General features: G+C 43.8%; 1 long non-coding RNA gene across 1 annotated transcript; it reads right to left on the bottom strand.

Annotated features, from left to right (window-relative positions):
• Nucleotides 1-6,321: 6,321 nt before the first annotated feature.
• LOC130549565 (uncharacterized) lies at nt 6,322-12,464 on the bottom strand. The gene is made up of 7 exons (XR_008962224.1): nt 12,410-12,464; nt 8,087-8,214; nt 7,642-7,797; nt 7,152-7,554; nt 6,933-7,072; nt 6,573-6,783; nt 6,322-6,408 (listed from the first exon to the last, which is right to left on the bottom strand). It is a non-coding gene; the product is annotated as an uncharacterized LOC130549565 (long non-coding RNA).
• Nucleotides 12,465-12,476: the final 12 nt, after the last annotated feature.

Raw genomic sequence — 12,476 nt, 5'->3', positions numbered from 1 at the left:
AGACCGACACCAGCTCCTCGGACCCGTCCACCCATCCCAGCAAGAGGACTTCCACGCGGACGAGGAGGATACGGGACCGGAGTGGCCGACGGAGGTGGAGCCCTGGCCGGGAAGCCCGCCGGACTAGAGATGCCCGGCGTCCCCTACACCCCGCCTGCCTCACCCTCCCCACGTCAGTTAGCGGGCCAGGGTGGCGGGAAGGCCTGGGCCGGCTTGTTGGCGCTGTGGGGACCCAGACCATTTCATAGACCATTGCCCGATGATGGAGGTGGGAACCATGATCCGGGTCCCCGACGAGCCACGAGCTGCCCCTGGTCCGGCTGGCCTGTACCAAATACCCGTAAGTATTGGGGGGGTACATACCAGGTTTTGGTGGATTCAGGTTGTAACCAGACCTCCATCCACCAAAATCTGGTTTGTCTCGCGGCATCGGGTAAGAGCCGCGAGGTTAAGGTTCGGTGCGTGCACGGGGATGTGGTAAAGTACCCGTTGATGATGCTGCCCATTAAATTTAGGGGAAAAAAGCATAGCGTAGAGGTGGTGGTTAAACCTCACCGCAGGCATCCGCTAATTTTAGGGACGAATTGGCCGGCTTTTCCTAAATTACTGGGGTTACTGTGTGCAGATGCCTCTTGGACAAAGAAGCACGGTAGGGGAGGTTGCGTGCACGCAGGCAGTGTGGAACCGGACCCGTCGGAGCAGGCCCAGGATGCGACGTTGAAACGGGCGTTTGAGCAGGTCGACAAACGAGCTGGCCGTTACACATCCATCGACGGGCAGTCGGTTCAGCCCACACGCCCCCTCTCCTACCCGTATTTTGCTATAAGAAAGAATCGGTTATATCGAGTGACCCAAGACATTCAGACCAAAGAAGATACAACCCAGTTATTAATTCCAAAAAGCCATCAGGAAATGCTTTTCCAGGCGGCTCATAGTAATCCAATGGCAGGTCATTTAGGGCAGGGCAATACACTAAGTCGCCTCATGGCCCGATTCTTTTGGCCGGGCATTCAAGACAACGTGCGCAGGTGGTGCGCGTCTTGCCGGGAATGTCAGTTGGTAAACCCACCGGCCACCCAAAAAGCGCTTTTGCGCCCTCTTCCATTGATGCAGGTCCCCTTTGAGAGAATTGGTATGGACCTCATCGGGCCATTAGAGCGATCTGCACGGGGGTACCGCTTTGCATTGGTCCTAGTGGACTATGCAACCCGGTATCCCGAAGCAGTGCCACTCCGCAGCATTTCCACAAAGAGTGTTGCGGAAGCCCTGTTTCGTATCATTTCCCGGGTGGGGATCTCCCGCGAGATCCTCACAGACCAAGGCACGGCGTTCATATCACGTACGCTACGCGAACTTTACGAATTACTGGGCATTCAATCGATTCGCGCCAGCGTCGTCCACCCGCAGACGGACGGACTGGTGGAAGGGTTTAATCGCACGTTGAAAACCATGATTCGTAAGTTCGTTCACGAGGACGCCAAGAATTGGGATAAGTGGTTAGAGCCCCTCTTATTCGCAGTACGAGAGGTCCCCCAAGCCTCCACGGGGTTTTCCCCCTTCGAGATCCTGTATGGGCGTCAGCCCTGCGGGGTTCTTGACGTACTAAAGGAGACGTGGGAGGACGGACATTCTTCGAGTAAAAGTGAAATTCAGTATGTCCTGGACCTGAGAGCAAAACTCCAGACACTGGGGCGGCTATCTTTGGAGAATTTGCTAAAGGCCCAGGACAAACAAAGCTGTCTGTACTGTATAACCGGGGTTCACGCCGGGGGAGAAAGTGCTTGTATTGCTCCCGACATCTAGCTCCAAATTACTTGCCAAGTGGCAAGGACCCTTTGAGGTCACACGACAAGTTGGCGATCTCGACTATGAGGTCATTCGGACAGATGGGGGGGGTGCAAGTCAAATATACCACCTCAACCGCCTAAAAAAATGGAGTGAGGAGGAGGCGGTGATGCTGGCGATGGTGGTATCTACAGAGGAGGATCTCGGGCCAGAGGCAAATGTTAAACCGCATTCTATTGCCCTGGCCCCGGGGGGAGACCACCTCTCACCCTCGCAGCTCACTGACCTGGCCCGCCTGCAAGCGGAGTTTGCCGACGTGTTCTCTCCCCTTCCTGGCCGAACGAATCTCATACACCACCACGTCGAATCCGAACCTGGGGTAGTGGTGCGTAGTAGAGCCTACCGTTTACCTGAACACAAAAAAAGGTGGTTCAGGCAGAATTAGAGGCCATGTTAGATTTGGGGGTAATAGAAGAGTCCAACAGCGACTGGGCGAGCCCGATAGTTTTGGTGCCCAAAACCGACGGCTCGGTTAGGTTCTGCGTGGACTACCGCAAGGTTAATGCAGTGTCGAAATTCGACGCTTACCCAATGCCGCGGGGTCGACGAATTGTTGGACTGGCTGGGCTCGGCTCATTTTTATTCGACGCTGGATTTAACAAAAGGATACTGGCAGATCCCCCTAACACCAGTATCCAAAGAAAAGACAGCCTTCACCACGCCGTTCGGATTACACCAATTCGTGACTCTTCCGTTCGGATTGTTTGGAGCTCCGGCCACCTTCCAGCGCCTCATGGACCGTATCCTCCGACCCCATGCGACGTATGCCGCTGCCTACCTGGATGATATTATCATCCATAGCAACGATTGGCAGCGGCATATGGAGCATCTGAGAGCGGTCCTGAGGTCGCTGAGGGAGGCCGGGCTCACGGCTAATCCGAAGAAGTGTGCGATTGGGCAGGTGGAGGTCAAGTATCGGGGCTTCCACTTAGGTCATGGGCAGGTGTGTCCCCAAATTAATAAGACTGCAGCGATTGCAGCCTGCCCGAGGCCTAAGACCAAAAAGGAGGTGAGACAGTTCCTGGGGTTGGCGGAATATTATAGACGGTTTGTACCTAAATATTCAGAGCTCACCAACCCGCTGACTGATCTCACTAAAAAGGAAGCACCAGATACGGTCCAGTGGACGGAGCGGTGGCGGGCCGCTCTTACACTCTCCTAACTTTTCTCTCCCTTTTATCCTGCAGACCGACGCGTCGGACAGAGGGCTGGGTGCAGTCCTGTCCCAGCTGGTGGAGGGTGAGGAATGGCCGGTGCTGTACCTTAGCCGTAAGCTCTCGAAGAGGGAAGCTAGGTACAGCACCATAGAGAAGGAGTGTTTGGCCATCCGGTGGGCTGTCCTCACCCTCAGATATTACCTGCTGGGGCGGGAAATCACCCTCTGTTCGGACCACGCTCCCCTCCAATGGCTCCACCGCATGAAAGATACCAACGCGCGGATCACCCGTTGGTATCTTGCTTTACAGCCTTTCAAATTCAAGGTGATCCACAGGCCGGGTGCAGATGGCTGTGGCCGACTTCCTCTCCAGGCAAGGGGGGGGGGGCTACAGGCCGGATGGCTCCCCGGCCTGAGTTGGGCGGTGGGGGTATGTGGCAAGGGGGGCGTGGTTCAGTGAAACCTGCAGCGGGAGAGAGAGTGAGGAGACGAGCGGTGAGTGAGTGGCGCTCGCACAAATAACGAACACATGTGCCTTATTCCAGTAACTGGAGTGGGGAGGCTTAAAAGCCAGCGAGGCAGAGATGACAAGGAAAGTGAGACGAGGAGCTGACGACTGCCCGAAAACCTCTCTCCGAGCCGAAAGAGCTGTGGATTACGATGGAGGCTCGAGATACAAAGACACTGCTTACTATTTAAAGTGATAAGTGTTGAGTGTGCGCGTACAGCGCTTAAAAGAGTTCTGAGTGAAATAAAAAGACTCTCAAGTCGTCAGCTCTAACCCGATTCCAGCCTCTTCCTTCCTGTTCTGATTTTACTCTTGTTACAAGTACATACAGTATATAAATGCTCAAATATAAGGTACTGTAAATATAAGAACGGTAAATGATCATCTTACAGATTAGGTGTGACACAAAATGTGTATAACACTTAAAATATGAAACATAAACTAGATAGTAAAGTTTGAGTACAAACTTTATGTTGGCTTGACAAAGCCTGTCCTGAAGAGTTTGAAAGGTTTTATCGTTAAACTTTTTCTAACATGATGGAAAAAATAATGTGACCCCAGTGTGTTAAAACCGGGCTTACTATGTTGTTAGCATAATTAGCATGTTACTAGCATGATTATGATGACACGTGGGCGTGGCTTGGAATCTGCAATTGATAATACTCTAAGCTATGAGTTAAACGAACCAACCCCTGTGTCTCTATGATGTTCTAATGCAGAGTGTAGCGAGGAAGGCGGGACGAGAGCCGTGGGGCAGGAAGGCGGGGCCGGTGGCGTGAGTGATAATGAGTATCAGCTGTACACGCACCGGTCTCGCATGCCTCACGGGGGAGCTCGGGAGCATAAGAGGACTCCCGACGGGACTCCCGACAAGAGAGGACCGGACCCGGAAGTGTTAAGTTTTGTTTATGTTCGTGTGGTCGGCAGTCGTCCGTGAGGGGCTGCCGGCCAGTTTTTAATGCTATTTATTGTTTATTTATTTTGGATTAAAATGTTTAAATATTCGCCGGTTCCTGCCTCCTTCCTTCCCGTTTTATTGAGCTTTGTTACACAGAGATATAGGTGTTGATAAATGGTTGCTAGGCTAACCTGTTTGGTTGCTATGGGCGTGGCTTGGCATCTGCAATTGATAATACTCTAAGCTATGAGTGAAACAAACCAACCCCGTGTCTCTATGATGTTCTGATGCAGAGATATAGGTGTAGCTAAATGGTTGCTAGGCTAACCTCTTTGGTTGCTATGGGCGTGGCTTGGCATCTGCAATTGATAATACTCTAACCTATGAGTGAAACAAACCAAGTCCCGTGTCTCTACGATGTTCTGATGCAGAGATATAGGTTTTGCTAAACGGTTGCTAGGCTAACCTGTTTGGTTGCTATGGGCGTGGCTTGGCATCTGCACTTGATAATACTCTAACCTATGATTGAAACAAACCAACCCCCGTGTCTCTATGATGTTCTGATGCAGAGATATAGGTGTAGCTAAATGGTTTCTAGGCTAACCTGTTTGGTTGCTATGGGCGTGGCTTGGCATCTGCACTTGATAATACTCTAAGCTATGAGTGAAAGTTACAAACCAACCCCGTGTCTCTATGATGTTCTGATGCAGAGATATAGGTGTAGCTAAATGGTTGCTAGGCTAACCTCTTTGGTTGCTATGGGCGTGGCTTGGCATCTGCAATTGATAATACTCTAACCTATGAGTGAAACGAACCAACCCCCGTGTCTCTACGATGTTCTTATGCAGAGATATAGGTTTTGATAAACGGTTGCTAGGCTAACTTGTTTGGTTGCTATGGGCGTGGCTTGGTATATGCCATTGATGATTTTCTAAGCTATGAGTGAAACGAACCAACTCCCGTGTCTATATGATGTTCTTACGCAGAGATATAGGTTTTGCTAAACGGTTGCTAGGCTAACCTGTTTGGTGGCTATGAGTTGGTTCATTTCACCCGTAGCAACAAAACAGCGTGGCTTAATGAAGTTTCAGGGATACTGATTGGTTGCCTGAGCCAAATGAGCCCACCCCCTTGTCTCTACGACACTGTGTTGCAAAGATATCCATCTGGACTTTTTATAATGGGAGTCTATGGGAGCGGTTGCTAGGTTGCTGTAAATGGTTGCTATGGGTGTGGTTTCTTAGCTTAAGGAAGTTCCTGGGATACTGATTGGTTGCCTGAGTAAAATGAGCCCACCCCCTTGTCTCTAAGTGGTTGTACTGAGAAGTTATTCAACATGGGACAGTTATGATGCCTTATATGAAAGTGAAGTGAAAGTGACCTATTAGTCAGATATGGTGACCCATACCCGAAATGTGACCTCTGAGTGTGATGCAATGTGAGCAAGGTGCCTTGCTCAAGGGCACCTCAGTCGTTATCCACCAGCCCTGAGGATCGAACCGGCAACCTTCTGGTCACGAGTCCAACTCTCTAACCATTAGGCCACGACTGCCCTTGTTTCCTGTCCATTACAGGGCATGTTTCCTGTCCCATTATAAGTCTATAATAAGAATTTTGGGGGGCTCTTACGCCCCAGGTAATGGTAAGTCTATGGGAAATTAGGTGGTTTTGAGAGTCCGGTTTTCGAAAACCAGAACCCGGATCAGTTAGAAAAGATATAGCAACTCAAGTCAGACCAGACTGAAGGTTTGTGGAAAGTTTGGTGGATGTAGCTTGAAAGCTCTAGGAGTAGCAGTCAGAAATTTTGGGGATCAGAAGAAGAAGAAGAATCGGAAGAATAATAATAAGCTTAGATACAAGATCAGTATGTTGGCTCTGTCAAGCCAACATAATTAGAATGTAAAACCTGCTAAGAAGTTTATGTTCATCATTATTTTTTTTCCCGTAAAGCAGCCCGAAGAAGCTTTTGGGGAGTTGCTGGAAATTTCTTCTGAACAGTGTCTGAATACACAAATCACAAAAGTTTGTAACTAAGCTGTTAGCTTAGTTGGGTCAGCATCGACTCCCATACTAGGACAAAAGACTACTATGGGAGTCAATGGTGACCCAAATATTTTTCATTTTTGGGTAAACTATTCCTTTAAAGACCTTCAACACTTTTATACCTATAATAAGTTCCACTTGTGTGGGTCCAAAGGAGGCTTGGCTTGTGATTCTTTGTTGGCATTTCAAAATTTTGCAGAAAGGCTACGGGTAGCTAACATGCTCCTTCCAAGAACAGCCACGGCTAAATCCTTGATCATGGCTGACCATGATGTGCCCCCTCTACCACCACACTTGGAATGTATCCTTGTTTCATTTTCTGTGGATTTCAACCTGTGCAATACATATTAAATAATAAATTGAATTGGCAAAATTTTTAATCTGCGTTTTACAAAAAAACGTATGTTTTCTTAAATCACACAAAACATTTAATATACTTATTTAAATGGTGTGAAAATAAAATCTAAAAATTGTATTCTCACATGGTCCAGTTCAGAAGAACTATGTGAAGAGTTATCTGGTTGAAGGTTAGCACAGCAAACTGAACTTGTTAGGGAGGTTGGCACAGCATGCTTGTTTACACTGCTGTCTCGCAGCAACTCCGCAATTCTGTTAATAATATCTAAATAAAAAAAACAATGTTTAAATAAATTCATACATCCACAGCAAAAAATCTATAACTATGTATATAAATAACCTACCATTTTGCAGTTTAAAGTTCAGGGCCTTTAGTTGCTGATTCTCTGCTCTCAAGGCTTTGATTTCTTTTCTCATGTCATTTACAGGTATTGTGTCATTTTCTTTGTTTTTTCTTCTATTTTTTTAAGCAACAGCGTGTCATTTTATGTTTTTTCAACCTAAGTTGAGAGACTAAATTAAAGTCACAGAACAGCAAAAACACAGGTGTAGTCTCTTAAACAATGTTAATATGATTTATCAGGAAGTTATACTTAACTAAATCTCTTCTGGACTTGATGGTGGGTTGTTTTCTGGACTAAATATTATTTTCCTTTTTATTGCTCTCTTTCAGGTGGCTTGCACTCCTCTTTTGCCATCTCTCTGACTCCATCTGATTTAGACGTTTCAGTAGCTTGTGCTTATTTTCTGTACAGGAAAGGTTCATTATTTCAAATGAATAGTTCAACCAGAAAAAATTAAATATGCATGCATTCACTTATTCACCAATCTCACCATTCAGCTTGAGAATAAGAGCAGGAGAGCTTTCATCTTCATATTTGACATCAACAACATCCCCCTTGTGAACTACAGATTGAAGAATGTCTTTTCTCCTTACAGTGTCCAGAGACGCGTCCATTTCTGTCCATTCAATTAATGCCCACATTTTGTCTATAATAGCAAAAAGGACTACATTTTAAAACAGACAGACAGACAGACAGACAGACAGACAGACAGACAGATAGATAGATAGATATTTTTTTCCAATAGCATTACAAAACCGTTATAACTTCATTGTTGCTTAATGTTTCCATGGTAACATATTTGCATACATGTAATGTTAACTCTGTTAAGAAATCTTGTGTATCGGTATTTTTCGATGTTTTCACCACACCATTGTTTTAGTGTGTCTTTTATACGTTCAAGTATTTTAGTTGATGGAAAATTAAGTTTTACTTACCCGATTCACCAATACACGGCGCAGTTGCACTGTTCTTGCTCCAGAATTTACAGCGTTTGATGCGTTTCCTCGAGTGCATGTGCAAGTAACTTTAGTAACCAAGAAACAAAGTAACCCAGTAACGGACCCTTAAAGCAACAAAGCTTACTTAAAATATTTTAATATTTGTACATAAATTATTAATTTTAATTAAAAGTATGAGAAGATCATGCCATAAATTTATAATCATCAATCCTAGGATGTCAGTGTTATATTATACTATATCTACAGGAATCCTATAAATCCATAATAATTCCTGCAGAACATAACACAGTCACATGGAACAACCCTAGGACTCCTGCAGGAATAATCCCTGACCTGTAGGATTTTCATTCAGTCCTACAGGATTTCTGCAGGATCCCTGTACATAGAACCAGTCATACAGGAACAACCCTACAGGACTTCTGCAGGCATGTACCCTGTCCTGTAGGATTTTCATTCAGTCCTACAGGATATCTGCAGGATCCTTGCACATTGAACCAAAATCCTGCAGGATTCCTGTAGGATTTTTTGTAAGGGCGCGAGTAAATGTAATTCGTTACTTTCCACCTCTGCAAATGGGACACCCTTACGGAGTCGTAGACTTGGTGAGCACGCGCAATTTAAGTCCACGAGACTGCAAGTCCACATGAAGTGCACCATTTGGGGCAGGGCCTATGAAGTGCAGAACTGTGGACACTTCACGCACTCAACTCAACAGTCGCAGTTTCGCCTACGTAGCGGAAGGGAGGCGGGGCTTACTATGGGCAAAAATTGTGCCAAAACTTAACAAACAAATCCAGCGTTTTACAAACAAACGCAACCTTTTTTGCAAAAGAAACTAAACTCTGAAACAAACAGAAAGCGTTTTACAAATACATAATGCAAATCGAGAGAAAATGCAAAGGTGTACCATATACATGTACTGTGTTTAAGTCTCACCTTTTTATGAGATTCTCTCAGCTTGATTTTCTCACAAATGTGACGTCAAGATTTTCTCACAAATGGGATTGTGCAGATTTTCTCACAAATGCATTTGCAACTTCCTCTTACAAAACAGCAGGTGGTGCTATTGGGAATTTGACACTAGTTTCTATAGGAAGAAGCCATGAATGCTACCTTGCGTGCCACCCTTGCCAGTGCCAGAAACTGAATTATTTTAATCACCATGTTTCATTCAGTTAGTCTCATGAAATTTATTGAAACTGTTAATAATAATCAGTTGCTGTTCTTAATAATAAATAATGAATTATGCATTGGTTTTAATATACAAATAACGTACAACAAACTGGATGCATTTGCAATGTTGTCACCCCTTCCACCCCATCTCATTCTCTCGTTCTTGTTTCCCAACTGTTTACATTCACAAAACACACTACTTTTACAAGGATACTTTCTTATAAGGGAATTTTGACATAATTTTGTGTTTATATCAGGGCCGGCTCTAGGCATGGGCAGGGGCAGGGGTGGGCTGAACCCACCTATCGTCTGTCTTGCCCACCCAATGAGAATCAAAAAATAACACCAAAAATTGTTGTATTTTCTATTGGCTGAAAGCAACGTCACTCTTCACTTCACTGCTCTGGCTTTAGTTTGAAGCATGCTACAGGTGGAAGCAAAATACTGGAAGCAAAAGGAATTTTAAACGCACTGCACATATGTAAAATTAAGCATGTAAAATTAATTGTGCAGTAAAATCAGATTCATTTATCCATTTTTGCGGTCTTATTTTGTGCTGTTAACAAACAGCTATTACAGTATTTGCTTGCAATATATAGGCTAGATTTTAACCTACTGACATTCAGTAATGACTGAAAGCTCCATCTTCCGAAGCTCCCGCTTCAGAAATAAATCTGTCTCTCCATCTCAAACACCCCAATTCACACTGCAGGTGGTAGCGAAACAATGTGCAAAATAGTTTAGTTTAGGCGCGATGCGCGCTCAAGATACCACATGAAAAACAGCAGACACGATGTAAAGTTCATTGTGCAGTGTAATAAGATTAATTCATTCAATTCATTAAACGAAATTAAACAGAAATCAGTGATGGGGAATGTTCTTAGCCGCTTTCTTTTGTAGGCTTCTATTTATGTCCAGTTTACATAACCGCTTTATTTAAGGTGTAAAACATCAACAAAATGACTATATAATTTATACACAATTACTATATAAGAGGCAATAATCAACAATAATTTTTTGTTTTAAACTCGCAGTCTTCTGTAATGAATGCCTTTTTTTATATTTATAACATCATAAATCATTTAAATCCTGCATGTATTGCAGTCATATACTGCAGTGTTTGTTGAATTCCAACAAATTCATGAGAGCATGATAATAAACTAATTTTTAAAAATCTGGGTTATTTCATAAAACATTTTTTATACTTTTTCTAACGTATACAAACATTAGTTTTGTGTTGCTTAAAACTAAATATGAACTTGTTTTTTGCTGTGTTTCTGTTTTAAAAATACAGATCATCTTTTCTGTTTCTCCAGGTCATTTTCTCCAAATAAATAAAAAGAAATTATATGAAATTTGGGAGAAATGTTGTCAGAAGTTCACAGAAATAAACAAAAATGATAATTTTACCAAAACACATTTTTATCAGAAAAAAAGGAAAATACTTTTTAAATGGACTCTTAATTTTGTCTGCAGCTATACTGTCTGTGTGGTTGGGGTATATGCCCACCCAGGATATCTGCTAGTCCACCCTTCTGCACCTGGCAGGAACCGGGCCTGGTTTATATGTCAATTGTTTAATAAGATTTCAGTATGATATTTTGCGCTCTTTCTGAGATGCGACTCGGTTTTTAGTGATTTTTCTGCATGAAAGTTGCATTGATACATATGTTTGATTTTTATCCATAGCAACTCATAAATAAAAAGTATTTAACATTATGTCTAAACACTATGGCATTAAAGTAGAGAGTTTTCTAGGCTATAAAAGATGAAAAAGCAAATAAATTGTCATGGCAGTTGATTCGGTCAGTCGTCTACATTGTTTGGTTGCCATTAGTGTCAGGGTTGCGGACAGAGAACCCAGACGCAGACAGCTAAATAACCAAAAAATACTTGTATTAAACGTAAACACAAAACACACAATGGGGTAAAACAGGAATTCTTAATAATAAAACAAACAGAACACTTCCCACGAGGGGGAATAAACTCAAGGACTCAAAAAGAAACAAAAACCTATACTTCATGAAACACGACAGGGCAGGGCAGGGCAGGGCAGGGCAGGGCAGGATCACAGCAAGGACAAAGTTCCAGATGAGGGTAACGCAGGGCAAGACAAGGAACGGCAAATACAACAATGATCTGACACAGGACGAGGAATTCACTGGGCTTATAAAGGGGAACACTAACAAGGGATGATGACGCAGGGAGGGTGACTGCTAGGTGACGGGGATAAACACTAACGGGGAGATTACCGGGAAACAGGGGGGGCGGGGCCAAGGCAAGAGACAGGAGGACACATGGCGTAATGTCAAAACAAACTGCCACGTACCCCCACACAAGACGTAACACACACAAGACATGGTACTGTCACGACCCTGTCCACAAGGCTCGAAAACACCGGACAGGATCCTGACAATTAGCCTATTTAGGTTTAAAATGAATGCTGCTATGTTTTGTGCTATTTCAAGCTAATTGGGCAATTTTTTACAATAAAATAAACCAGCACAAAAAAACTGTAATATAAATGTAAGTCAAACAATTGAACTATCTGCTGTTTTGGGAGAAGTTGCATAACTGAGAAAATCTGCATGGTAACATTTGTGAGAAAATCTGCATGATCACATTTGTGAGAAAATCTGCACGATCACATTTGTGAGAAATCTGGACGTCAAATTTGTGAGAAAATCTGCACGATCACATTTGTAAAAAAATCTGGACGTCACATTTGTGAGAAAATCAAGCTGAGAGAATCTCATAAAAAGGTGAGACTTAAACACAGTACATTTATATGTTACACCTTTGCATTTTCTCTCGAATTGCATTATGTATTTGTAAAACGCTCTGTTTGTTTCAGAGTTTAGTTTCTTTTTCAAAAAAGGTTGCGTTTGTTTGCAAAACGCTGGATTTGTTTGTTAAGTTTTGGCACAATTTTTGCTCCATAGGGGCTACCAGACGCTGCTCGAGCAAATATTCACTGTGCAACAAGCCAGACCAGAGACTCAAGTCCACCCAAAAACAATTGAAGAAACTATCACGTAAAGATCAGTCTAGACTTTCAAAAACTCAGCTTATTGTTTTATAAAAAATAGTAGCAGATAAAAGGTTGACTTGTATGCAGAATCTTACCGTGATATACAAGCCGTGTGTGCGCTTTGTTATCGCAATACTTGGAGGTCATAAGCAAAACGCGTCG

The sequence above is a fragment of the Triplophysa rosa genome, unplaced genomic scaffold (genome assembly GCF_024868665.1).
Source record: "Triplophysa rosa unplaced genomic scaffold, Trosa_1v2 scaffold137_ERROPOS1633012, whole genome shotgun sequence".
Taxonomy (NCBI): domain Eukaryota; kingdom Metazoa; phylum Chordata; class Actinopteri; order Cypriniformes; family Nemacheilidae; genus Triplophysa; species Triplophysa rosa.
The sequence above is the reverse complement of the archived record's forward strand: the minus strand, read 5'-3'. Positions and strand labels throughout refer to the sequence as shown.